Source organism: Chrysochloris asiatica, unplaced genomic scaffold (genome assembly GCF_000296735.1).
Source record: "Chrysochloris asiatica unplaced genomic scaffold, ChrAsi1.0 scaffold00087, whole genome shotgun sequence".
In the NCBI taxonomy this organism is placed as follows: Eukaryota; Metazoa; Chordata; class Mammalia; order Afrosoricida; family Chrysochloridae; genus Chrysochloris; species Chrysochloris asiatica.
Window position 1 is genome coordinate 5,326,340 of NW_006408605.1, and position 26,051 is coordinate 5,352,390.

A 26,051-nucleotide genomic window follows, 5' to 3' on the forward strand; every position below is an offset into this window, starting at 1 on the left:
TATAGACTTTAAAAATCAATGCAAGGACAATTCAATCCTTAGGCAGAAACTATAATTGACCTCAGATGGGTCTGACTCCAGAGTCTAGGATTTTCCCATGACATGAGGATGCTTCCCAGTTCAGCGACATCAAACTGTTTCTGAAGTCCTCCCATTCAAGGGATGTGGAAATCTACTTGCTCCATGTCTTACCTGAATAGAACTCATTGCCCTGGGTGATTTCTTCATATACACTTAATTTACCTTTTACTGGATCTTTTCAACAGCAGAAACCAATATTTCCCAGTATGCCAGGAATTTATCTACAGTTGAAGTAAGTTACTGTCAGAAAATAATAATCAAGCTTCTATTAAAAATGGACACATCTTCTAATAAATCTCAAATTAGAATGTGCCAAGATCTTGTTAAACCTGCCAACACATATTCTTAAACAAGGTGGGAATATAATTTGGAGCTTATCAGGAGATTCAACCTTTTACAAACGATGCACTTTGACTGCTCAGAATTTTAATCCAGAGATTACCTGAATTCATATCATCTATCATTCCACTGAGTTTATGCTCATTGTAAAAATCAACCAAGTAATTTCTCTTGGGATGTCCTCAGATGGGATGCCTTTTAATACAGACTGCATTATACTTCATTACTTCTGGTGAGATATTGTCCAATGGAACCTCACTCTGAAAATACCTAAATTCTAAAAAACAAAAAATTCTAAAAAATCATCATTTGCATTCATAATTGATTTAAACGGACTTTTATAGAAAGTCCAAGTGTTATGCTTTCTGTAGTAAGGAGGACTAGAACTCTATGATTGAAAGTGCTCAGTCTTTTTGAGTCAGACTGGTTTCCTGGCCCAGCTCCACCACTCACTAACAATCAAAACGCAAACCCTAGAAGTGCCTACCTGTGGTTTTGAGAATTCGATGAGTTAATCCACCTAAAATGCTTACTGCACCATAGTAAGTGTTGGTAAGCATTCCTTGCAATACTCATTTATTATTTGGTGTATCCTAGTAATTCAAACTAATATTATTTGAAGCATAAGGTTTTTAGCACCGTTTTATTTTTCTTATTTGAAAATAAAATAGGTTTTATTTTCATAATCTAAGAATCCACAAGAAAATAAATCTTAAATACAATGAAGTAAAATCTTAAATACTCATGTCACTAGCAGAAGTCAACCCAAGTATATCAATTTTGCCATGAAGAACACTGAGACACTGCCCTTGACCCACTACAAGAGGGTAAGACAATACAGAGAAGGATGCCCAGCTTTTCATAACTTTTTCAGTGGTGCCTCCGAAAGTTTAATACCAATGTTGTTGTTGTTGTTGTTAAGTGCCGTAGAGTCCGTTCCAATTCAAAGTGACCCTGTATAGCGTTTCTGATGAGCAGCTAGTGGGTTTGAACTGCTGACCTTGTAGTTAGCAGTTTAGTGCTTATCCTACAAGCACCACACTTGTTGCTATTATTGTTAAGTGTCACTGAGACAGTTCCTACTCATAGCAACTCTATATAGGGTTTCCAAGGAGAGGCTGGTAGGTCAAACCACTGACCTTGTGGTTCTAACAGATCTTGTGGTTCGGTGCTGTATCCTACAGCACCACACCAGGACTCCCTATGACACCTCAATACCAATAGGCCAGTCTATAACTTCAACATAAGCTTTAATTTTATAAACAGGTGTATTGCCCTGGACAAAGCAAATTAACCTTTCCTCATCTGTAAGACAGAAGGTACCTCAATTTCCTCATCTGTAAGACAGAAGGTAATAAAAACAGATCACCTAGGGTTGCAGTAAAGAAAATTGCCCATGTTATAGTAGACAAGTCATGGCACACACAGCCTGTCAGCCCCTGGAAAGACAAACCCACTTGCCTTTCCTAGAACATGTCTTAATAACTCAGGAAATCATCTGTATTCTGAAGCCAAAGAAGCAACTGGAAAATGTCTTGGCAAGAAAAAAAAAAAAAAAACAGAACATGAATTTATTGCTCCTGCAGCAACCCTTCAGACACTTTAGATCATGCTTTAGAATTAGCCAGCCATTGTCTATATCCACCTGTGAGGTCATTTAAGGTGTTAAAAGCAGTGGCTAATCACAGCCTTTTCTGCTGTCTGACATCCAACTGATAGCTGAGCTCCTCTTTGCTAGTAATTGGAGAACTGAGATGCATGATTGGACTGACCAATGAATATACACCAGTACAACCTTGTGATTCTGTACAATCTGGAAATCTGACTCACACGTATTGGATGGGGGGCCCTCCAATCTCTAGACCTTGTCACCAGCAAAGGACTTGCCTTCAAATTCCCATCCTCATCTGTACTCTGTGGGCAGAGATAGCAAGAAAATGATAGGGCATAGGAACAGTAACCACTAGCCAATAATCACCTAGCTCCTCTCCAGAGAAATGCATCTTTTCTTGTTAGGAAATGCACTGAACTCTAAGTAAAATGTCAGTGGTTCGAACCCACCAACTACTCCTTGGAAATTCTATACAGGGTCACTGTGAGTCAGAAATTACTCAAAGGAACCAACAAGAGCAACTTGCTCAAATGATAATACACACAAAATAAAAGAAAACAAAGAAGAGAAAGCATAATCCATGGGGTCTGCAATAAGAGAATAGATCTGCTACTAAAACTTGAGCCTAGTTTCTAAGCAGACAGGATGGAACAAGTCAATGTACATTAAGCATTTAGCATTGTACCAGGCAGAGTGTTCACTTAACCAATACCGATTCCAGTTATTCATCTCCTCCTCCTCCTCCTCAAGGCAAAGCACAGACAGAATAAAAGCCAGCATGTTACTGACCAAGGTGCTATGCTGAGGACTTTGCTTTATAGTAGTCCACAGGTTACGAATGCCTAACTTAAGTGCAACCCATAGTTCTGAGCCAACCCTAGAAAACCTATTATATTACTATTCCAGGTACAGACAATAGTTCAAAATACTAAATGGTACTATTTTGAGATATGCATCCAATTATTATTATGTAAGGATATTTTAGTGTTTCTGGAAGTATATCTTTAATTTTTTATTCATAGAAAGATACTCTAGATATTATTGTGATCCACAAGGTCCCCAGATTGAATCCACCAGCCACTCTGCAAGAGAAAGATGAGGCTTTCTGCTCCTACAAGATTTAAAGCCTTGGAAACCCTATACAGGGTCACTATGAGTCGGAACTGACTTGACGGCACTTAACAACAAGACTTCAGCATTGGTCTGCTAACTGCAAGGTTGGCAGTTCAAATCCACCAGCTACTCCTCAAAAACACTATAAAGCAAGGGCTTGTTGTTATTGTTAAGTGCCGGTGAGTCAGTTCTGTCCATAGCAACCCTATATAGGGTTTCCAAGGAGCAGGTGGTGAGCTTGAACCACCAACTGACCTTGTGGTTCAAACCGACTGCAGTCCAGCACATTAACCCACAGCACCAACCAAGACTCCAAGGGAATCTTTTTTCTGCCAAAATCTGTAACATCATTCATAGGTCACACCAAATTATCAACTTAAAAAATTGGTCTACCATATTTGGTTCCCAGCGGGGACATTCCCCATCCCTGCTATAAAGGGTTGCTAGGAGTCAGAACCAACCCAACAGCACTTAATAACAAGATAAACATCTGACTAACTGACATTAAAAACAAACCATGCCTACCTGTTCTAACTTCTGTACAAATTCAACTTAAAGACAGCTTTAGGAATGGAACTCATTCATAATCCAGAAGCTACTTGTACTTTTCATAATCACCTTGAGGAGCAAGTGTTAAGATCATTCCCATTTTCCAGGTGAGATAACTGAGGCTAAGAAAGACTAAGAGGCTTGCCAGCAGAGATCCCAACCATGTCATCCTGATTAAATCCCCTACTGAGAAGTTGCATTTCTAGCCTTGATACATTGAATCAAAATTTACATTCTAACAAGAACCCTGAGTTTATATTCATAGTGACCCTGTATAAAGTTTCCCAGGAGAGGCCAGTGAGGTTGAACTGCTGGCTTTGTGGTTCGAACCAACCTTGCAACCCAGCACATTAACCCACAGTACAACACCAGGATGTATTACATGGGGCAAATTTGAATTTGCTGCAAAATTATCTCTTTAAACTACTAAATAGCAAAGATGTTACTTTGCAGACAAAGGTGTGCCTGACCCAATCCATGAGTGATACTTTCAATCATCTCATATGCATGTAAAAAACTGGACTTGAGTAGGATAAGCATTGGATCACAAGGTCGTTTGAACCACAAGGTTCATGGTTCAAACTCACCAGCCACTACTTGGAAACCCTATACAGGGTCACTATGAGTCAGAACCAACTCGAAGGTACTTAACAACAACAAAGCAGAACTGATGCATTTAAGTTATGGTGTTGGTGAAGAATTTTGAAAGTACCATGAACTGCCAGAAGAACAAATAAATCTGTCTTGGCGGAAGTACAGCCAGAATGCTCCATGGAAATGAGGACGGTGAGACTTCCTCTGAAGTACTGTGGACATGTTATCAGGCGGGACTAGTCCCTGAAAAGAGACATCATGCTTGGTAGGAGTCAGCAAAGAAGAGAAAGATCTCCATCAATATGGATTGGTACAAAGGCTATAACAATGAATTTAATTATAACCATTGTGAGAATGGCATAGGCCTTCCCATATTATGTTTTGTTGTGCATATGGTCCCTATTAGTCAGGACTGACTCTCAACAGCTAACAATGAGAAGAGCTAAAATAACAATCTAAGTCATATGCATTGTTGTTGTTGTTGTTGTTGTTAAGTGCCGTCGAGTCGGTTCCGACCCATAGCGACCCTGTACAGGGTTTCCGAGGGTGTAAATCTTTACGGGAGTAGAAAGCCTCATCTTTCTCCCGTGGAGCGGCTGGTAGTTTCGAACCGCTGACCTTAAGGTTCGCAGCCCGATTCGTAACCACTACGCTACCAGAGCTAAGTGCCATCAAATTTGGTTCTGATTCACAGTGATCCTGTATACTACCTCTGATGTTTAACATCTCCATATACCACTGAATTTTCATTTTAATTTGCTACTTAAAAATCTTTTGGGAATTGGGAATGGTAGTTAGAGTCATAAATTGCCCCTGAACTGACACAGTTTCTTCCCCTACCCCAGGCTTTGATTGACAAGCCTCACTGAAGCCTAACTAAAGTTTTTCTTAACAGTGTCTCTTTTAATGTCTCATTTAGACATGAAGCATCCAATAGCTGTCTTATAGTGCAAGCTTGAAAAACCATCTCCATGACCCACTTAGCATATTACCCACAGGTCTCATCATCTGAGTTTAGAGCTGGGCCTGGAAGAGTCTGACCAAGCACTAGAATGATACTGTTGGGGCAGAACCTTCTTTGCAGTTTCTATCTCTCTCATTTACAAGACAACTCCCTTGGCCCTCAAACCAGGCTCAGTGGGGATTAATCTGTCATTAAACTGGAGCCAGATCAGCCATTATTGCATGCTGCATGGAAAGCAGAGCCAGCCTGGGACCTCACCTCACTCTGCCAGCCCTCCCAACAGGCCGCTGCTCCTAAAAATTAGCTCTTTCATCATGAGGAGCTGCCCAAAGCACAGGAGCTAAGAGATGACCTATGGGCCCAATTCATAATATTTATGTTCCTGCCACTTCCCTGCCCTCTATCTCTGCTCCATCCCTTTGGTTGGCTGAGTCAGAGATCCCTAGATACTGCAGGGATGGAAATGGTAACTGCAGTTCCCAGGTGTGTGTGACTTTGAAGATGAGAGCTGCATACCTACAAGCCTCCAGTGTTTCCCTACTTCTTCCCCTCTACCAGCTTCTGCCAAAATGCAAACTGACACTGCCTTTTTAGCTAGATTAGGATAAAGCCAGTTTAACTCACTCCTTAAATATGTCAGCACTTATTTTAAAGCCACATATCTCTCTGATCTCAAGATATAAACCTGTTCCAAACCAACCACCAGATGCATTGTGAAAATTCACAGGGAAAGCTAGAAGCAAAATTCAAAGAATGTAAAGGCCAGGCTCATGCATGTACTTGGGAGTAAGTAACCTAATTTTAAGTTCTTGATAATCAAACCTAAACCCACTGCCATGCAGCTGATTCTGACTCATTTTAAGTTCTTGATAATCAAACCTAGTTGATTCTGACTCATAGCAACCCTAGATAGGGTTTCTGCAAAAATATGGCACCAACCATTCCACCCATAGTCTTCTCTATTCAGTTGCGTTCCATAATTCATTGCAATGGCCACACAGGATAACACACCACTGTTAGTAGGGAAGTTAGCAGGTCACAATCTGGGGTTAGAAATGTTTAGGGCACAGTCGTTCCAGTCAGAGGCTGATATATGCCCACAGGACACACCCACTCCACCATAAGCCTCAGCCTGAAGGCAAGGTGCTGGGCTTTAGTTCCGTGGGTGAGCAAACCTAGCTCTCCCACTTAGGTGCCTGGAAGTGCCCCACTCTACAAGCAAACTTCCTGCCCAAAGTCACTCAGCTTAATTGCTCTATGGGCTGGGAAGTCCACTGCTTTGTCTCCTGCTCTGGTTCTTGGCTCTGCTGCAGCTGTTCCTGAGTAACTCCTGCATGTCACAGCTGCCTGTCCCTGGATCAAAGAGGTTTCATGTGCAGGGATCTTGAGGTTCAAAAGATGCACTGTACCACTGGCTCTTCTTTGATGGTAGCAAGATCTCCTCCTCCAACTTCTGAGATGGTTCATTTTATATCCATGCAAAAGTTTCAAGATTTTACAATTACAACTAACTCTTCTATAATTCATGGCTGAATGAAGTCATCCTATCAGTATCTTCTTGCACCTTCTCTTACCAAGACCCAGCAGGGTAGAGATGTTTGGTGGGAGCTACAGATTTTGGTTAGAAGAGGCAGTAGATAATTCACCACATCACAGTTTCTGTTCTGGAGACTGTAAATCTTTACAGGAGCACAGCCTCACCTTTCTCCAGTGGAGCCACTGGTTGGTTTGAGTCACTGACCTAGAGGTTAGCACTCCAATGCCTAAACCGCAGCACCATTCAAATACATGTTGAGAAGTGACTATGTGCCAGCCATGGGACCTGGAGTAACAGAGATGAGACCCTAGCCATGAGCGCTCGTCTTCAACTGTAGCACTTTCACCAGCCTCCCCTGTGCCCCCACGAAATACCGAAAAAGGGTTATTTGAAGTTTTGCAGAGAACTGTTAAGTCCAACATTTACCCTGATAAGCACAGCTTTTATGACAAGTATTACTCAGCCATGGATGAAAGAATATTTTCGTCATTCCATTTACTGAGCATCTATTATGTTAGGCACTGTGATTAAGTCCTGTGCACATTATGCCATTTAATCCTCCTGACAGCTCTTGCAATGTAAGTGTTAGTCCTATTATTTTCCAGGTGAAGTCCAAAGGGGTAAAATATCTTGCCCAAAGTTTCATCATTAGCAACTGGAAGCCAGGATTGAAATTGCCAGTATGTCTGATGTAAAGCTCCGGTCTTGAACCCATGGGGTTCAAGAGAGTCTTCCTCCTCATTTGGCTGTACAACAATCTTCACACCCCTTTGTCTCTGAGGTTGAGGGACAGCTTATTCCATCTTCTGAGAAACAGGAAGAGCTGCATGAACAGCTACATGAACTACAAGGCTGAAGCTGTAGGAGCAGATGAGTTGCTGCCCCTCTCTGAGTCTGTGTTGTCATCTATCAAATGAGTGCATGCTGCTGAAGGTGTTGACCAAGGGAATCCATAGGATCCTTCCAATCCCAGGGTCTTCTGAATTCTTGTGATGGGAGGACCTTCCAACATGTGGTCAAAGATTCTAGCTCATTCCCTAAGTAGACATCCCTGTAGCTAGGCCTTAATGGGAGCATCACAAGAGATGAGTTGGCTCCCAAAAATCTTGGCTCAGCAACAACCCAACTAGACTTTCACAAAATCTCTCACTGTCATACTTGCCCTTCACCTATTACATCTTACTTGTTTGATATAGTACCACTTTCATATGTTTATGGTTTACATTACTCCGGTCACATCACTTCCTTGCCTACCACTGAAGTTACAGAAATTCTGAGCAGAGCCGTCAGGATCCCACATGGCCTTTCTGGATCCCACTCTCCACTCCTTTTTAGTTCAGGCCCACACCCCCCACTGTTCACAACTCCAACCTCCCTAGGCTCTCTGTTCTTCATGTTCTTTCACACCTGGGACCTTTGTCCTTCCTCTGTTTGCAGCACTCTACCCTTGCCTCTTCACAACACTGTCTCCTGTGCTTTAGATCTTTCCTTATAGATTCTCTCCTGTGAAGAAACTTCCCATTGTTCACTATTTCAGTCTTCTGTTTGATCTTCCAGAGATCACAATTAGTAACTGCTCTACAGATGTCTGTCACCCACCACCCCGCTTCATCCACCATCTATGTCAGCACTCAACAGAGTTCCTAGCACAAAGTCACCACTTGGCAATACTTACTGTCTGAAGAAACAAGCAGTGCTTCTCTAGATAGGTACTTCACGGCAGCAACTGCCTAGCCAACAGCAAGATCCCTGATGGCCTCTGTGGGCTGGTGGGGTAGGGGGAGCTGCAGAGCTGAGACCTACACAGAAAGCTAGGTCTCTATTCTACAGAAACATAACACACTCAAGGGTGCTTTGAGTGTTTTGAGACTATAAATTGCCATGCAAATATAAAATGGCTTTTACTTAGCTATAACTGGTATACACATATGTATATGACAAACGTTTAAATCATGGTACAAGGCAGACTATACTAAATGTAAAGCAAATAACACAAATAATGACTATTACAGACATGAGGGTAAGTGCATGAAGAAGGAACTGGGAGAGGTTTCCTAGGGAAATAAGTTTTCCATCAGGCCCGAAGGGGCAGCACAAATTGTAGACATCAACAGTCAAGTATCTTGCCTTAATTGTAGCCTTCCATTTGCATCAGTATCACCTAAGGTGGTTAAAAGCACAGAATTATGAGGCTCATCCCAGACCTACTAACATAATTCTAATGAACATTATAAAAAAGTCATCATTAAGCTAAAACCAAACACTAAAGGTCAGCCCACCAGGTCAAACCATGGAGCCAGAATGCATACACACTTTGTTTGTAGGGTGTTCACTTGTAAGAATATACAATAAAAGGAAGAGAATGTTGGAAATGTATGCTAGGAATAAAATGTGGGGGCATCTGAATGTTAGGCTGGAGAACAGGACTGGATTCTAGAAGGAATGGGGAGAAACTGCAGGCTGTGATGTCAACAGATGACATAGTAGATGAGGCATTTAGAAAGTATGAAAAGTGTCAAGAGGGATGGGGAAGAAAAGTTGTGTGATAAAGAGACTAGTCCAGAGGTTACAGCATCTTTCAGCAACCACAGAGAGAAACAAAATCTCTCTCCATTCTCCTAGGCTTTTGGATATCCTGGTGATGAATATCCTGGTGGTGGCTAACATTTGGGAGGAAACACAGCTGTGGAAGAAAAGCCTCCTTAGTCTCTTTTGCAAGCATCTGCTTTGGTCTTCCTAATCAGTCCAGGCCTGAGGATGTTTTGACAGAGAAACAGACAGGATCTCAAGGCACAAGTGAGAAAATCTTATTTGCAGGACAAGAGAGTAAGAGATCCTTCAGAATTCAAGTGCACAAGCATCTGAGTTTGGCAGGGATGTATGTGTGCCAGGCACCCGAGTTCCTGGAAACAAACAAAGACTAACTGTAATCTGGTCAAAGCCGAGAACCTGCTTTGCTGGAGAAAACTGGCACGTGCATGCTACATCTAAAAATACACAAAATTTTCTGTGAACACTAAATATAAGTGTGATATTTTCTAAACAGATGCATCTGTGGGTTGGGAGATGAATCTCAATGGCCTGTACTGCTCAGTGAAAAAAGAAATAAACTTCAGTGGGAGGATATATAAACATCACGTCCAAAGCATCAATCTTCAACTGAAGCATGTTGTTGTTGTTGTTGGGTGCCATCAGGTAGGATTTGAATCACAGAAACTCCATGTAACAGAGCAGAACTGCCCCATGGGGTTTTCTAGTGTGTAATTTTTAAGCCAGGTCTTTATCCTGTGGACCACATCTTTCAGTTAGCAACTGAGCATTGTAGTATCTATCCTATTTGGAGAGTTGAAAAGATGCTCCATTAGATGCCAGGGGAACCCCATCCTCCAGGGGTCTTTTCCATGTATTTGTCTCTCCTTCCTTTATCTCACACTGTGTGTTATGCAAAATTCATTGTCTTCACACAAGTCCATGATTTGGTAAGATACTTGTCTCACAACAATGTAGATAACATAGCTCAGACTCAAATGTTAAAGTGTGGGAGCATCCAAACAACTTCTCTTCTCTGCTGAGATAAATACAATAGGTGACTTCTTAAAAGCTTTCCTCTTTGAAATGCACGAACAAGATCCCAGCCAAAAGAAACAACATCACTTTCACTTGTCTGAAGGCAGACAGGCTGTAAACATTCCGACAAGATTTTTTTTTTTTTTTTTTTTTTGGAGGCCTTTTAAAGAAAGGTAGCTGCTCAGGAAAGGTCTCTCTAATTAGCTGAGTCCAAAAATGTTTAAATTCCAGGCACAGGGGAGGGTTTTGTCACAGAACCAGGTCTCTGTGCTTCCCGCTCTGTCGCCCCACATTCTTTCAAAAGCAGACAATGATGTTCTGGACCTTCTGGTTTTAAAGATAACCTTCATGGTGAAAATCAATAGCTACAACTCTGTCATTGGTTCAGCATAAAGTAATAATCTGGCCCTGAGATGAGGTCCCCTGTTGAGGTCAACAGGATGCTGACACAGATACCTCATTTCTCCTCATACTCACGTTAACCCTTTCATGACCTGTGGGCCATATATCACCCACCAATATTTTAGCCTCTCAGGTTTCTTGGGAAGCTGCACTTCCCAAGTTGTTGTATGAGCATCTGAAGAAACAGGTCTCCCCACACTAATCCTACCACCAGAGTCCACTTGGGGGATATTTACCTCATATAACTGAATCAAAATCCATATTACCTCAAAAAAAAAAGGAAAGGTCTCCTCCCACCCCCCTTGGTTTCAGCGTGCCTTCCATTAGTGAAAACACATGGTATAAACAAAAAAATTCAAAGAAAAACCAATGTGGTCATGAAAGGATTAATATTTGCCATCACTGTCCTCTTAGTGCTGAGACAAGACTCCAACTGATCCTGAGGGCAGACACCTGAGCTGCCCTGCCCTTCTCCACAGAGAGATGCTACCAGCACTCTGACAACAGTACTAACCCACTGACAAGAGCGGATCTCCAAGAACATGTAAACTAAACCCAGGTACAATGTTGGCACTTCAGTACTGTCTGAAAGGGAAGCATCCTCAGTGATGACGTTGGATGCAAAGGACTATGATTTCATTTATACTACAGGCTCTGAAAGGCAAATGTAGAGAGGCAGAGAATTGATCAGTGGTTGCCTCCTGTTGGGGACTGAAAGTGGGAACTGTCTACAGACAGGCTCAGGAACTTTGGGGATTGATGGAAATGTTCCTAAACTAAATTGTTGTGATGGCTGTACAACTCAGAGTTGTACTAAAATTCACTTACATTTAAATTTAAATTGACAAGAAGATTCTGTCTCAGAGCAATGCTACAGCACAGAGTACAAATGATTTCCAAGGGACTTCTAGTGTAGTGCTGTAGGATCAGCATTTGACTGTGAACCCCAAGGTCAGCAGTTCAAACCCGCCAGCTGCTTCTCAGAAACTCTATACAGGGTCTCTATGAGTTGGAACAGATGCAATGGCACTTAACAACAATATTGAATTAGAATGTAAAAAAGAAGTTAGTCTCTCTTTAAATTGTTAACCATGGAGAAAACTGGTGGCTGGCAATAAAGCAACTTTTATTTGAAAAGTTGTTGTTTAATGCCACGAGTCAGTTCTGACTCATAGAAACCCTGTATAGTGTTTCCAAGGATCAGCCAGTGAGTTTAAACATAGAGCTCCCAAATATTGTGTATTTCAATGGCACTTAACAACAATCATTATGAAAGCAGATTGTCACTTCTTTTTCCCATTATACCTCTGAAGTTTTTGTTAGTAGCCAAGCACTTAACAAACATACCACCAGTGTTCCTTAGAAAGCACAATAGCAAACACAAAGCATATGCTCCTAACTGACCTTAAAACATGCATACTGGCACACATGTAGGCATAAGAGAGAAAAAGGAAAGAAATATACCAGAATGTTTACAGTGATTATTCTCTGTGGGATACAATATAATGGGATTGTATAATCCCATTGTTGTTAAGTGCTGCTGAATTAGTTCTTATTCATAGCAACCCTATATTAGGTTTCCTAGGAGTGGCTGGTGGGTTTGAATGGCTGACCTAGTGATTCAAAGTCCAGTGTTGATGTTACAGCACCACTGTGGTGGTGGTTATATGCCATGGAGTCGGTTCCAACTCAGGGACCCCGTAAAGGGTTTCTGAGGCTGTAAATCTTTACAGGAACAGAAAGCCTCATCTTTCTCTTGCAGAACAGCTGGTAGTTTCGAACTGCTGACTTTACGGTTCACAGCCTGATTTTAAACCACTACGCTATCAGCTACAGCGCCACTGTAGGTGATTTTAACTTTCTTCTGTAAATCCACTGCCACTGAGTGCATTCCAACTCATGGCAATGCTATAGGGCAGAGTACAATTGCTCTATAGGGCTTCTAAGGCTATAATCTTCACAGGAGCAAAAACCCTTGTCTTTCTCCTGAAGAGTGGCTGGTGGGTTTGAACTGTTGACTTTATAGTTTGCAGATCCCTGCTTAAACCATTATGCCACTAGGGCTCTGAATATTACAAATTACTAACATGAACAGATACTGTTTGCATCATTAAGAAGTGACACTATTATTTAGCAACACATCTATGATATAATTGGTCCAGTGTACCTAACTCCAAGAATGAGTAATCATATGCATGGACTTCAAAAAGTTTGTGGAAAATGTCCATTAAAATTCTAAAAAGTCCATTTTTCCATGAACTTTTTTAAGCCACCTAGTATTTGAGATGAGATACCACTTTTTTGAACCAGCAGTTAAACAGTTTTTTATTTCCCTGTTGTTGTTAAAACTCAGGAGCCTGAAAGAGTTAAGGTCTCCTATTCAAGTAGCACAATTTTCCATCTCCTTAGCAGATCCGCTGTGTATGTTCTCAGAAAGGGGTCAGGGCCTAGCATAGGAAAACCAAACATTAATTAAGTCACATATTATACACACATTCACTAGTTCTCTGTTAACACACCAGAACAGATTTCAACGTGTTGAATCAATTTAATATGGACAAGAAGAGCTACAACTACATTATCAAATATGAGCCCAAGGTACCTTTATGCAAATGCTTTTTTTCCTTCTGATTCATGGGAAGGTCTCTTCATTTTCTTGGAATACACAGTCTTACTGTAACAGATGATTTAGTGGTCCCAACTAATGATTTTCTATCTTTCAGAATGAATATCACACTGGATTTCCAGGTAGTTGCTGATACAGAACTTTCGAAAACAATAAATACTTTGTACTGTGCTAACACAGGAGTTTCTCCATCATAGGTGTTAGGATTGAAGACAGGGTCAGATGAGGCCAATCCTACAGTTCACTAACTTGGAAAAGCGGCCTAAACTGAGGCAAACATCATGTTTCCTTGACCAGTCCCAGTGAAAAGACTTGAGGGTATTATCCTCAGCCTATCAGAGTTTTCCCCAAGAACTGCCCCTCTGCCCATCTCAGAGATTGGCTCTGCAGTCTTGTTCCCAGCACATAACCTGCCACCCCCTGTCAGAATACAGCGGATGGACTTGAGTAGACCCCTGACCAAAGTTGTGTTGTTTTTCAGTGCTGTTGAGTCTCTTCCAACTCTGGACAATCCCATATGTGTAGAGCAGAATTGCTGCATAGTATTTTCAAAGCTGTGAGTTGAAGCAGTTCAGAAGCAGATCACCAGGCTTGCTTTCCAAGGTGCCTCTGGTTAGGTTTGAACTGCCAACTTTTCAACTAGTAAGCAACGACTTGACTATTTGTGCTACCAGGGATTCCTGACCCAAATTGGGGCAACTGATTCTCTCTCCTGAGATTAAAAATGGAATTTTCAATACAACTTACGTCCACTTAGTCCTCAAGCTGACATCTTTGCTCTTCAACACTTTAAAAAGGTCTTGTGCAGCAGATTTGCCTAATGCAATACATCGTCTGATTTCTTGACTGCTGCTTCCATGAGTGCTGATAGTTGATCCAAGAATGAAGTTCCTGACAATTTCAATCTTTTCTCCATTGATAAGAATGTTGTTTATTGGTCCAGTAGTGAGGATTTTTGTTTTCTTTACATGGAGATGTAATCCATAACGAAGGCTGTGCTCTTTGATCTTCATCAGTAAATGATTTAAGTCCTCTTCACTTTCAGCAAGCAAGGTTGTATCATCTGCATATCACAAGTTGTTAATGAGCCTTCCTCCAATCCTGATGCCACATTTTTCTTCATAGAACCCAGCTTCTCGGATTATTTGCTTTAGACCAGAATGACTTCTCACAGTGACCTCTCCACTAATTAACCATGTGATTTTGAAAGGCATTCCATCTTTTAGAGTCTATTTCTCCATCTGTAAATTGGGACTAATAAAATCCCTATGGACTCAAACATACCAATGATCATGAAGATGGTAAGATTCCATTCTGTTATACATATGGTTGCTATGAGTCAGAGCAGACTTGATGACAACTAACATGTGTTATTTCAAACATTAAATCAGAGATGCACATCAAAGTGTTTAATAGTGTCTGGCACATGGTAGGGACTCAACAAATGACAGCTATAATCATTACTACCAATTTTACTGTGTAAGTTATCAGGTCATATAGCACATGTCCAGAGCCCCAAAATATCCCAGGTTTTGGAATATAGTCAGAAGTATACACGCACAAACTCTCTGCAGCTCACAAAATGAACACTTTTGCATCATGGCCACCAGCATTCATCTCTCCTCCTCCAGAGTCCTTTAGGGAACCAAATCTCCCCCAGCCCTTGGTTTGGACCAGATTCCACACTAGCTCCAGGATACAGCAGATCATCTACACCTAAGTCAACCAATGCATTGCATTTCCCTGACCATGATGATTGGCTCATGGACAGGAACATGACCCAGCCAATGAAATGCAGGAGATGTTTTGTCTAAATGCCAGAAAGGCATCTTCTACTAAATGTAAATGTGAGAAGCTACAAGGCTAAAGTTGCTACAGCCATCTTACTCTCATGAGGACACAGTATAGCTAAAAACAGATGCAATGCAAAGAAGTGAACAGAGGTCAGAGATGGAAAGTGGGAAACCAGGTCCTGGTGACATCAGTGATCCCTTGTTGTTTGATGTTAAGTGCTGTTGAGTCAGTTCTGACTCATAGTGATCCTGTATATAGTTTCTGAGGAGAGGTTGGTGGGTTTAAACTGCGAACTTTGTAGTTAGTAGTCCAGTGCTTATCCTCTAGTTCCACATCCTTACATCAAGTTAAATATGAGAGCACTACCTCTTTACTTTTTAGTTTTAAGTCATAAAATTTCCTTTCTTCCCATCATTTTGAAGTAAGATTTTTGTCTCAAGCAACTAGGGAAATCCTAACTGACACATGGTGGTGATTAGTGTTTAGGGCTGACTGAAAGGAAAGAAAATGAGCAGAGATGCCCAAGTTATATTGGATGAATTATAATTCTGCTTCTCACTTATGAGCCCGGATTCACTTTGGATCACAGAAAAAATGTTCTGAATAAGTAGCCATACCTAACATTTGCTGTTGTTAAGTGCCGTCAAGTCAGTTGTTCTAACTCATAGTAACCTTGTATAGGGTTTCCAAGGAAGGGTTGGTAAATCTGAACTGCTGACCTTGTGATTCAAAAGACCTTGCAGTCCAGTGCTTATCCTATAGTGCTAAACCAGGACTCCTGCCTAACAGAGTAAATCACAAATTGCTGAGTTGTGTGCTCTTAATTCCATGATGATATATTCTGTAAACCCTCACCAGCTCAGGTTTGATGTGTGTGGTGTGCTCTGGTCCATAACAGCTTTTGGTGTCCTATTTGTCTCATTCTTCCAGGTGGGAACTAACATGACATTTACAAGAAACATGTTCTTGAGATTACACAGTGTGAAAGCTCCTCATAAATTCTACTTTACTGGCTGCTTTAAAAAAAAAAAAAAAAAAAAAGGTATACAAAACACACAAACAGGGAAAAACAGACACACTTTCGATCTCAAGTTGTCATTGCTAAAGGAAATCTTGATTCTGGGCTGTTAAAAGAGAAAGGAACTTGGCAACACTGATGAGTGTATCTCTTGCACCACAAAAGTGCAACGTATCCTTACCCTGACATCACCATTCAGTCCTTCCTTGTGGCCCCTGCCCTTAGCTCCCTCTTAGTCAGGTCCTTGTTGAAAGTCAACAAAGGACAGTGGTTAGTATCATATTCTGTAGCTTCAGTGCAACCAGAGCTAGATCCTGACTCTGACACATGCTAATTATGACTTAGCAAATCATGTAAACTCATAACAGTACTTACTCCCTCCCTCACAATGTTGTTGTGAGGCTTAGAGAGGAGTGATGTATTAGTTAAGTGTATAGCAGATCTTAACTTCAGTTTTACATGTAGGAAAACTGAGACCAGAGTTTCTGAATGACGTGCCCACAGTTACACAGCAAATAATTGCAGGATTCTGGACTCGTATCCAATCTGACTTCAGAGTACTTACACATCCTGAACATCTCCACACAACTGCCAGTTTGGTTCCTCTGGTGCCCCCTGACTCTGGTAGTGTGCACAATCAACATTCCTGATACGCTTGTAACTGTTTCTAGACAGGTACTGGCTGCACCATTCAAGTTACAGCCTCCTTGAGGGGAACAACTTCAACTGTTATGTTCTGCACACACTTGGCAGAACTTTATGCTCTGTGAGGCAAAGTCTCTGAGCTGAGAAGTGAGTTCTATCTTCTACTAATGTGTGTGTTTCCTCATGGTACCTTGCAGGCGTATTATAAATGTAGCTGTATTTTAAGGTCTGCTCAGAATAAACAAAACCTGTTCCCAGAGCCTTTACTCTTCATAAGTGTCAAGAAAACCCAGCAATCAAACAAGTGGAAAACCAAACAAAGGAAATTAGGAGGCTTCCATGGAAAACAGTTTAAGCCTGAGGGATGCAATTGTATCTCAGGTTTGAAAAAGTAATGGCAAAAAAAGAAGCAAAATGAAATGTGTCGACTCTTTACTTTGCCAGCACCTATGATATTTGTGTGAACTGGAAGAATTTTACAGGGCTGTGAAATTTTAAAATAAATCTTTTATTTATTTGCTCCATCAAGTTTTATTATGTACAAGGCCAACCCTTACACTACAATCCTAAATATGATGGGGCTTCAAAAAAATCCATGTAAAAATAGAATTAAAAGATAATGGAATTTTTTAGCAACTGTAAGGGAAGGGGTCTTCACATCACGGATCAATCCTATCCCCTCTGTATACAAGGTTATCAACCTTAGACATCAGCTACCTAAAATGGGCAGGGGCTATGAAGGCATGAAGTGACTGGCTTACAAGTTTTCAAGAGGGCGTTTAGTTTCAGAGTGCGTGGGGGAAGGCAGAATACCTACTGAATAGTATTCATCTTGTCTATATGGGTCTGGTGAAAAGAGATGGGGTTAAGATTCCTATGATTCAATAATTGAGTAATTGTTATCATGACTAATTGTGACAGTCACAACTGTAAAGGTAGAAGTTTTGTAATATAAAGGGGGGTGGGGGGGATAGTTAATCTTACATTCCAGAAATAGAGGACCTAGAACCACCAAGGGAGAAGAGCATGAGTAGAATGTAGGACCCTATCTAGAGAAGCAGCTACACCAGAGATGGAGATAGAGAAGCAAGCGGGCATGGAGAAATAGAGCAGCTGAAGACTCTAGACTCATGGAAAGAGAAAGACTGTGTGCTGTCGACCAGGAAGCTGGTTTGCAGAATGTGTCCTTTGGTTGTTTAAATGATTATATATTCCTCAGTGTTTTTGTGTACATCTCCCCACTCCCTCCAAACAAACAAATACACACACACACACACACACAAAAAAAAAAAAAAAAAAACAGAAGGAAAGAAGCATATACTATTGAATGATGATGCATGGAGGAGATTATAATCACTGCAATGAAACAATGAGTGTAAAACTAATGTTCCCCCATGTAAACAATCACTCAATACACAATAAAAACTTTTAAAAAAAGATAATGGAAAATTTCCACAAATTCTTTAACGAACCTTCTTACTGAGACAAGAGCCTTTGCTCTTGAGACATCTCCCAAGGTCCTGTATATTTGAAAATCAGCTCCATCTTAACAATGATGTGGGCAACAACTACTTCCAGGAGAAAGTAATTTCATAGAGCAGCATTTCTAAAAATGTGTGCATCTTAGTAAGGTGTCAAACAAGGAAACAAAAAACATTTTGTGGCTAAATTAATTGAAAAATACTAGTTTCAAAATTGGCAAACCAATTTTTTTCTTGCACCACTTTTCGAATCCTTTACCAGGCAAGTGTGCTTAGTAGTCAGGCTGCAGCATGTGGGCACATAGGGCCTGCCTAACTTTAGGAGATGAGCCAGTGTTTGCAAAAATATATACGATTAACATATGCATACCTATATTCGTGGCAACATTATTCACAAATAAAAAGGTAGAAATAACTTTAGTGCTCACCAATAGATGAATGTATAAACAAATTGTAGTACATAGATTTAATGGAATAATATGCATCTATAAAAACAATGGTTCCTCAAAACATAGCATGGATGAAATCTGGAAGACATTATGCTGAATGAAATAAGTCAATCACAAAAAGACAAATATTTCATGGTGTCATTTGTTATACACAAGACTATGTGTCCACAAACAATGCAACATTTTTTGATGGTTTCCAAGAATGAGAGAGAGATGGGGGGAAGTTACTTTCTAGATAGGAGGCATTTGTTATTTCCAGTGATGGGAAAGGCAGTACTCAACATGAGTGAAGTCTGCACAACTTGACCAAGGTAAACAGTTACACAAGTAAATGCATAAGGAACAATTTTGATAAATGTTATAATGTGATTTTGCAACAACAGTAATAACAAAAAACAGAAATAGGTTATGTAGTTTAAAAAGTAGCTATGTCTGCATTTATGTTTTATAGGAAGGCATATGTGAGTATGTTTTTGTTTTTAGGGACCTTTGATTTGACTCCAATACAGAGTAACCCAGTGTATGAGAGAAGGAAACACTGCCTAGTTCTGCACAATCCTCACAACTGTTGTTAGTTTTTAGCCCACTGTTGCAGCCTCTAAGTCAATCCATCTTATTGGGGCTTATCTTTTTGTTTTTGTTGTTATTGAGCCTCTATTTTACCACGCATGTCTTTTTCCTGGGATTTGTCTCTCCTGGAAACATATTCAAAGTATGTGGGATGAAGTCCTTGCTTTTAAGGACCATTATGGCAGTGCTTCTCCCAAGACAGATTTGTTTGTTCTTTTGACAGTCCATGGTACTTTTAATATTCTTTACCAACATTATAATTCAAATGCCTCAATTCTTAAGTCTTCTTATTCATTGTCCAATTTGTCCAATGAATAGGACTTAAGAATTGAGGCATTTGAATTATAATGTTGCATGTGAGATGACTGAAAATAACATGGTTTGGGTCAGGTGTACCTTAGTCCTCGAAGGGATATCATCTTTGTTCTTGAACACTTTAAAGAAGTCCTTTGAAGGAGATTTTCCCTATGAAATAAAGCCTTTGATTTCTTGATTATTGCTTACATAAGCATTGACTACGGGTCCAAGTAAAATGAAATTCTTTAATCTTTTCTCCATTTGTCATGGTATTGTTGAGAATTTTTACATCCATTTTCATGAGGGATATTGGTCTATAATTTTCCTTCTTAGTGACATCCTTCCCTGGTTTTAGTATGAGGGTCATGCTTGCTTCATAGAATGTATTAGGGAGTTCCCCATCCTCTTTTATATTTTGGAATAATTTGAGTAGAACTGGTGACAGCTCTTCCCTGAATGTTTGGTAAAACTCACCAGTGAAGCCATCTAGACCTGGACTTTTTGGGGTTGGGAGTTTTTTGATGACCTGGTCAATTTCTTCTTTTGTTATAGATGTATTCAAGTTTTCTTCTTCATTCTGTGTAAGTTTAGGTAGGTCATGCTTTTCTAAAAATGTATCCATCTCCTCTAGGTTTTCAAATTTATTGGCATACAACTCTTCATAATACTGTTATTATCCTTTTATTTCTATTGGTTCTGTTGTGACATCATCCATGTGACTTCTTATGCATGCTATTTGTGTTATTCTCCCTCTTTTCTTTTGTTAGGTTTGCCAATGGTTTGTCGATTTTATAAATCCTTTCCAAGAACCAGTTTCTTGTCCTGTTGATTCTTTCTATACTTTTTATGTTGTCTATCTCATTTATTTCTGCTCTAATCCTTATTATTTCCTTTTTTGTGTGGACTGTAGGTTTACTTTGCTGGTCTGTTTCTAGTGTTTAGAGATGTTGTGTTAATGTGTTGATTTTGGTGTGGTTCTTTCTTCTTTTTGGATGTGTACATCTATTGCAATAAAATGTCCTTTTTTGCACTGCTTTTGCCGTGTCCCAAAGATTATGGTTTGCTGTGTTTTCATTCTCGTTTATTTCTAGGAACTTTGTAAATTCACATTTTATTTCTTCTATTACCCAGTCGCTTCTCAGGAGGGTGTTATTCAGTTTTCATGTATGGCAATGTTTATTGGTCCAGTTTGAGGATTTTTGTTTTCTTTACATTAAGTTATAATCCATACTAAAAACCTCTATTCTTTGATATTCATCACTGAGTACTTTAAGTCCTCTTAAGTTTTAGCAAGAAAGGTTGTGTCATCTGTATATTGCAGGAACCTTGCTCCAATATTTATGTTCACTTTCTTCTTCATATAGTTCAGCTTCTCAGATTATTTTGCTAGGATACAGATTGAATAATTATGGTGAAAGGACACAACCCTGATGCACATGTTTCCTGATTTTAAACTATTCAGTATCCCTTTGTTCTATTCAAATCATTGACTGTTGGTTTTTGAACAGGTTCCTCATGAGAACAATTAAGTGTTCTGGAATTTCCATTCTTCACAGTGTTAGCCATAGTTTGTTAAGATCCACACAGTTGAGTGGTCTTGCATAGTCAATAAACCACAAGCAAACATCTTTCTGGTATTCTCTGCTTTCAACCAAGACCCACATAACATCAGAAAGGATATCCCTCATTCCACACCCTCTTCTGAATCATACTTGAAATTTTGACAATTCCCTGTCAATGCACTACTGCAATAATGTTTGAATTATCATCAGCAAAATTTCACTTGTATGCACTATGGGTAATGTTTGATCGTTTCTGCATTCTGTTTGTTGTCGTTAGGTGCCATTGAGTCAGTACCGACTCATAGTGAACCTATGCACAACAGAATGAAACACATGAAACACTGCCCAATTATGCTTGCAGGCATTTCTGTATTACCCTTAGTAAAACTTAACTCGCATGGGTCTACATTCTGTAGGTTACCTTTATTTGAAATGAACACAAATATGGATCCCTTCCAGTCAGTTGGCCAGGTAATTGTCTTCTAAATTTCTTGGCATGGTCATCTATGTGAATGGCATCAGTTTATTTAAACATATCAATTTGCACTCCATGAATTCCTAGAGTCTGTTTTGTTTTGTTGTGGTTTTTTTTCCCTAACACCTTCAGTACAGCTTGGACTTCTCTGTTCAATTCCATCAGTTCTTGATTATGTGCTACCTTGTGAAATTGTTGAATACAGACTATTTCTGGTACCGTGATTCTGTGTAATCCTATCTTCTTTTGATGCTACCTGCATCATTCAATATGTTGCCCACAGAATACTTCAAAATATTGCAACCCAAGATGAATTTTTTTCTTACATTCTTTTAGCTTGAGAAATGCTGACCATGTTTTTCACTTTTGATTTTCTAACTCCAGATCTCTGTACATCTCATTATAATATCTTACTTTGTTTTCTAGACTTGCCCTTTGAAAGTTCCTATTTAGCTCTTTTACTTCCGCATTTCTTCCATCAGCTTTAGCTACTCTACATTCAAGAGCAAGTTTTAGAGTCTCTTCTATCATTCATGCTGGTATTTTCTTTCACTCCTATCTTTTCAATGACCTTTTGCATTTTTCATGTATGATATTCTTGATGTCATCCCACAGCTCTTTTGGTTTTCAGTCATTAGTGTTTAATGCATCAAATCTATTCTTGAGATGGTCTCTAAATCCAGATAGGATATACTCAAGGTCATATTTTAGCCATCTTGAAGTTGTTTTAATTTTCTTCAACTTCAGTCTGAACTTTTGTATGAGCAACTGCTAGTCTAGTCCACAGTCAACCCCTGGCCTGGTTTAGACCAATGATGAGCTTCTCTACCATCTTTTCCTACAGACATAATCAATTTGACTCTTGTGTAGTTCATCTGGCAAGATTCAGATGTATAGTTTGTTTATGTTGCTGAAAATGGTATTTTGCAGTGAATAAGTCATTGGTCTCACAAAGTTCTATTATTCAATCTCCAATTTCTATTACCAAGACCATGTTTTCCTACTACTGATCCCTCCTCTTGATTTCCAACTTTTACAGGTCATCATCAGTAATTATCTATGCATTTTTAATGTGTGTTTAATCAATTTTAGGCTAAAGAAGCTGTTAGAATTCTTCAGTTTCTTCATCATGGTATTTGGTGGTTGGTGTATAAATTTAGATAATAATTGTCTTAACTTGTGTTCTTTGTAGATGAACAAATATTATCCTATGGAATACAGCATTGTATTTCAATATAGAAACCAAAATAAACTTTTTGATGATGAATGTGACACCATTCCTCTTTAATTTGTCATTTCTGACATATTCCAGAAGTCCAATTCAAAAAGGCCAAAACCTGTCTATTTCAGCTCACCAATGCCTAGGATATCAATCTTTATGCATTTTATTTCATTTTTATTGATTTCCAATTTTCCTAGATTCACACTTGGTACATTCCACATTGTGATTACTAATGGATGTTTGCAGCTGCTTTTTGTCATTTTGAATTTTGTGCCCTATCAGCAAATGAAGGGTCCAAAGGCTTTGATCCATCCATGTCACTGAAGTTGACTCTACTATGAGGATGCCTCTCTTCTTCAGTCATATTTTGAGTGCATTTCATTACGGGGGCTCATCTTCCTACACTACAACAGACAATGCTCTGCTACTATTCATATGGTTTTCAGAGGCTACTCCCTCAGAAGTGGACCACTTATTCCTTCTTCCTAATCTGTTCTTAGTCTAGAAGCTCTGCTCAAACCTATCTACCATGGCATATTTGAAACATCAGTGGCATTGCTCCAGCAACACACAAGCAACCACAGTATGACAAACATCTGTGTGGGGACATGTGAGTATATGATTGTGCATGTAGGCATATGAGGGGGATTCAAAAAGTTTCTGGAAAAACTGAATCAAAAGATAATGGAATTGTCCCAAGATCTTTCTTTAGCTCCTTCATGTCTGTGTGTATGCCAGACATAATACAATAAAATACAATTACAGATGCTTCCTAGATATAACCAGATACCTCATGGAATTGGTTTACTGTGTTTGAAGGTTTAGGATTATAGTCTCAGGAAACAACTAGGTCAAATGGCACAACACAGTTCATAAAGATACTTGTTCTACATCACAGTTTAGCGAATAGTGTCTAAGATCTTAAAAACTTGTGAACAGTCATCTAAAACACAACTATTGTTCAGTAATTAACTGGAGCAAAAAAGAAAGAAGGAGACCAAATACTGAAAGAAGAAACTAGTCTACAAGGCTCATAGTTCACATGAACTATGGCTTCATCTATCCTGAGACCCAAAGAACTAGATGGTACTAAGTTATCACTAGCTACCATTCTGACCAGGGATATAATGGATGGTCCTGGAGGGAATGGGTTACAATGTAGAATAAACCTCTAATTCCTAGAAAAGGTCAGACTTACTAGACTAGTATAGGCTACATAAATTCTAAGATTATTGCCCTGATATTTCCTTTAAACTTAGAATTGAGCCATTCTTGAAGGTTATCTATCAGTCAAATAACAGATTGGCTCATAAAATAAACAGTATCACCCATAAACACTTTTCTCCTTTAAATAATCATTTACATGAGACTAAATGGTCAATATGTACCCTAAAACAAAGAAAAGAAGGTAAGGGGTTTGAGGACAAGGGCAGGAAAACTAGATTAATAGAAATAGAACAAGCAAAATGGAAATAATGACAATGTTGGCAATTGTGAAAAATGTAAACAATGTCATTGAGCAATGTTGTTGTTGCTGTTGCAAAGTGTCATCAAGTAGGTTCCAACCCATAGGAACCCTGTATAGCTTTCCAAGGAGTGGTTGGTGAGCTTGAACCACCGACCTTGTGGTTCAAACTGACTTTTCAGTCCAGCACATTGACCCACAGCACCACACCAGGACTCCTCATTGAACAATAAATAGGGATAGAAATTATTAAATAGGAAACTTGTTTGCTGTGTCAACTTTCACCCAAAAAAGTAAAAAAAAAAAACAAAAAAAAAACCTGCATATGATCAGGCAAACTTTTATTCATAGAAAATTCTAAGGACTCGTTTTCCATGGAGTCCCTGGGTGATACAAAAGGTTAATGCACTCAGATGCAAATAGAAAGGTTAATGGTTCAGAGCATCCAAAGTTACCTTGGATTAAAAGTCTAGCAACCTGCTTCTGAAAAACTCATGGAGCAATTCTATTACACGCAATGATACTCTGACACATTCTGATCTCCGTGAGTCAAAATGAACTCAATGACAACTGGTAGTGCTCTGCAGAATACACTTTGTAAAAACATGATAGTAGAGGATGACAGCTGAGGTAGACCATCATGGGCCCAAAAATCTAGTATCTCCATCTCCTCTCTTCATCTGTGTATACGACCTCCCACATCTGTCAAGAATTAAATCTAGGTTTCTTTCCAAACAATAGTATCTTTTGAACTGAAGATAATAAAGAATCTAGGAAGTATTTTATTCTCTTATGCTAGAAAAAAAAATCCTATTTGGGCACATCTTTCAGCTCACTCCATGGAATGGATCATCATGAACAACTGAAAATATAAATAAAAAATTCATTTGGTGGTCCAGCCAATCTCTATCATGTCCACTGAGGGTGGTAATCGTTACAGTTTCAAGAAGGATTTTTATGGTCTCTTTCCTATCTATTCAGAAGCAAATAAAGAGGATTCCAAATAGAAACATATAAGGAGATAGTCAACAATGACTGTGTTGTAGAAAGACAGAGAAAGTAGTCATCTAGGAGGAATGAGGATCTTCATGGATTATTTAAAATAAAGGAATCTGAGTTACAAACTAGAAGAACAAGCTGCAATTGAAGATGTCCAGCTATTCATAGAAAATCAAGTGTCTGCAGAAGGAGTTTGAGAACCTTACCCTTTAGAACAATGGACAGTAAAAGTTCTTTTCACAGCCACATTCTTCATATTTACTTTTTGCTTCTTCTTTCTGGTAGCATAATGGTTACAAGTTGGGCTGCTAACCTCAAGTTCAGCAGTTCAAAACTACCAGCCATTCCACAGGAGAAGGAGAAGGATTTTTGCTTCCATAAAGATTTACAACCTAAAAAACCCTATACAGGGTTGCTATGAGTTAGAACTGACTCTACAGCATACCACCACCACCACCAGAGCCTCTCAAGGAACTCAATGGCTATATTCTCATGTAATCTCAACAGACTCTAAGCATAGGATATGAGCTGAACTTCAAACTAAAATACAAATGATTTGATGAAGCGTTGTGGGATGACAGCAAGAGCATACAGGAAAAAAGCGAATGGCTACTGAGAAGACAAGAAAGAAGGAAAAGACCAAAATGGATGTCAGAGAGACTCTGAAACTTGCTCTCCAGCGTAGAGATG

The 26,051-nt window shown here is 39.5% G+C and overlaps 1 protein-coding gene across 2 annotated transcripts in view; it reads right to left on the reverse strand.

The window, feature by feature from the left end:
• SPOCK1 (sparc/osteonectin, cwcv and kazal-like domains proteoglycan (testican) 1) overlaps positions 1-26,051 on the reverse strand; it is a 959,407-nt gene that overhangs the window by 682,355 nt on the left and 251,001 nt on the right. The gene's annotated exons all lie outside the window — the stretch shown is intronic.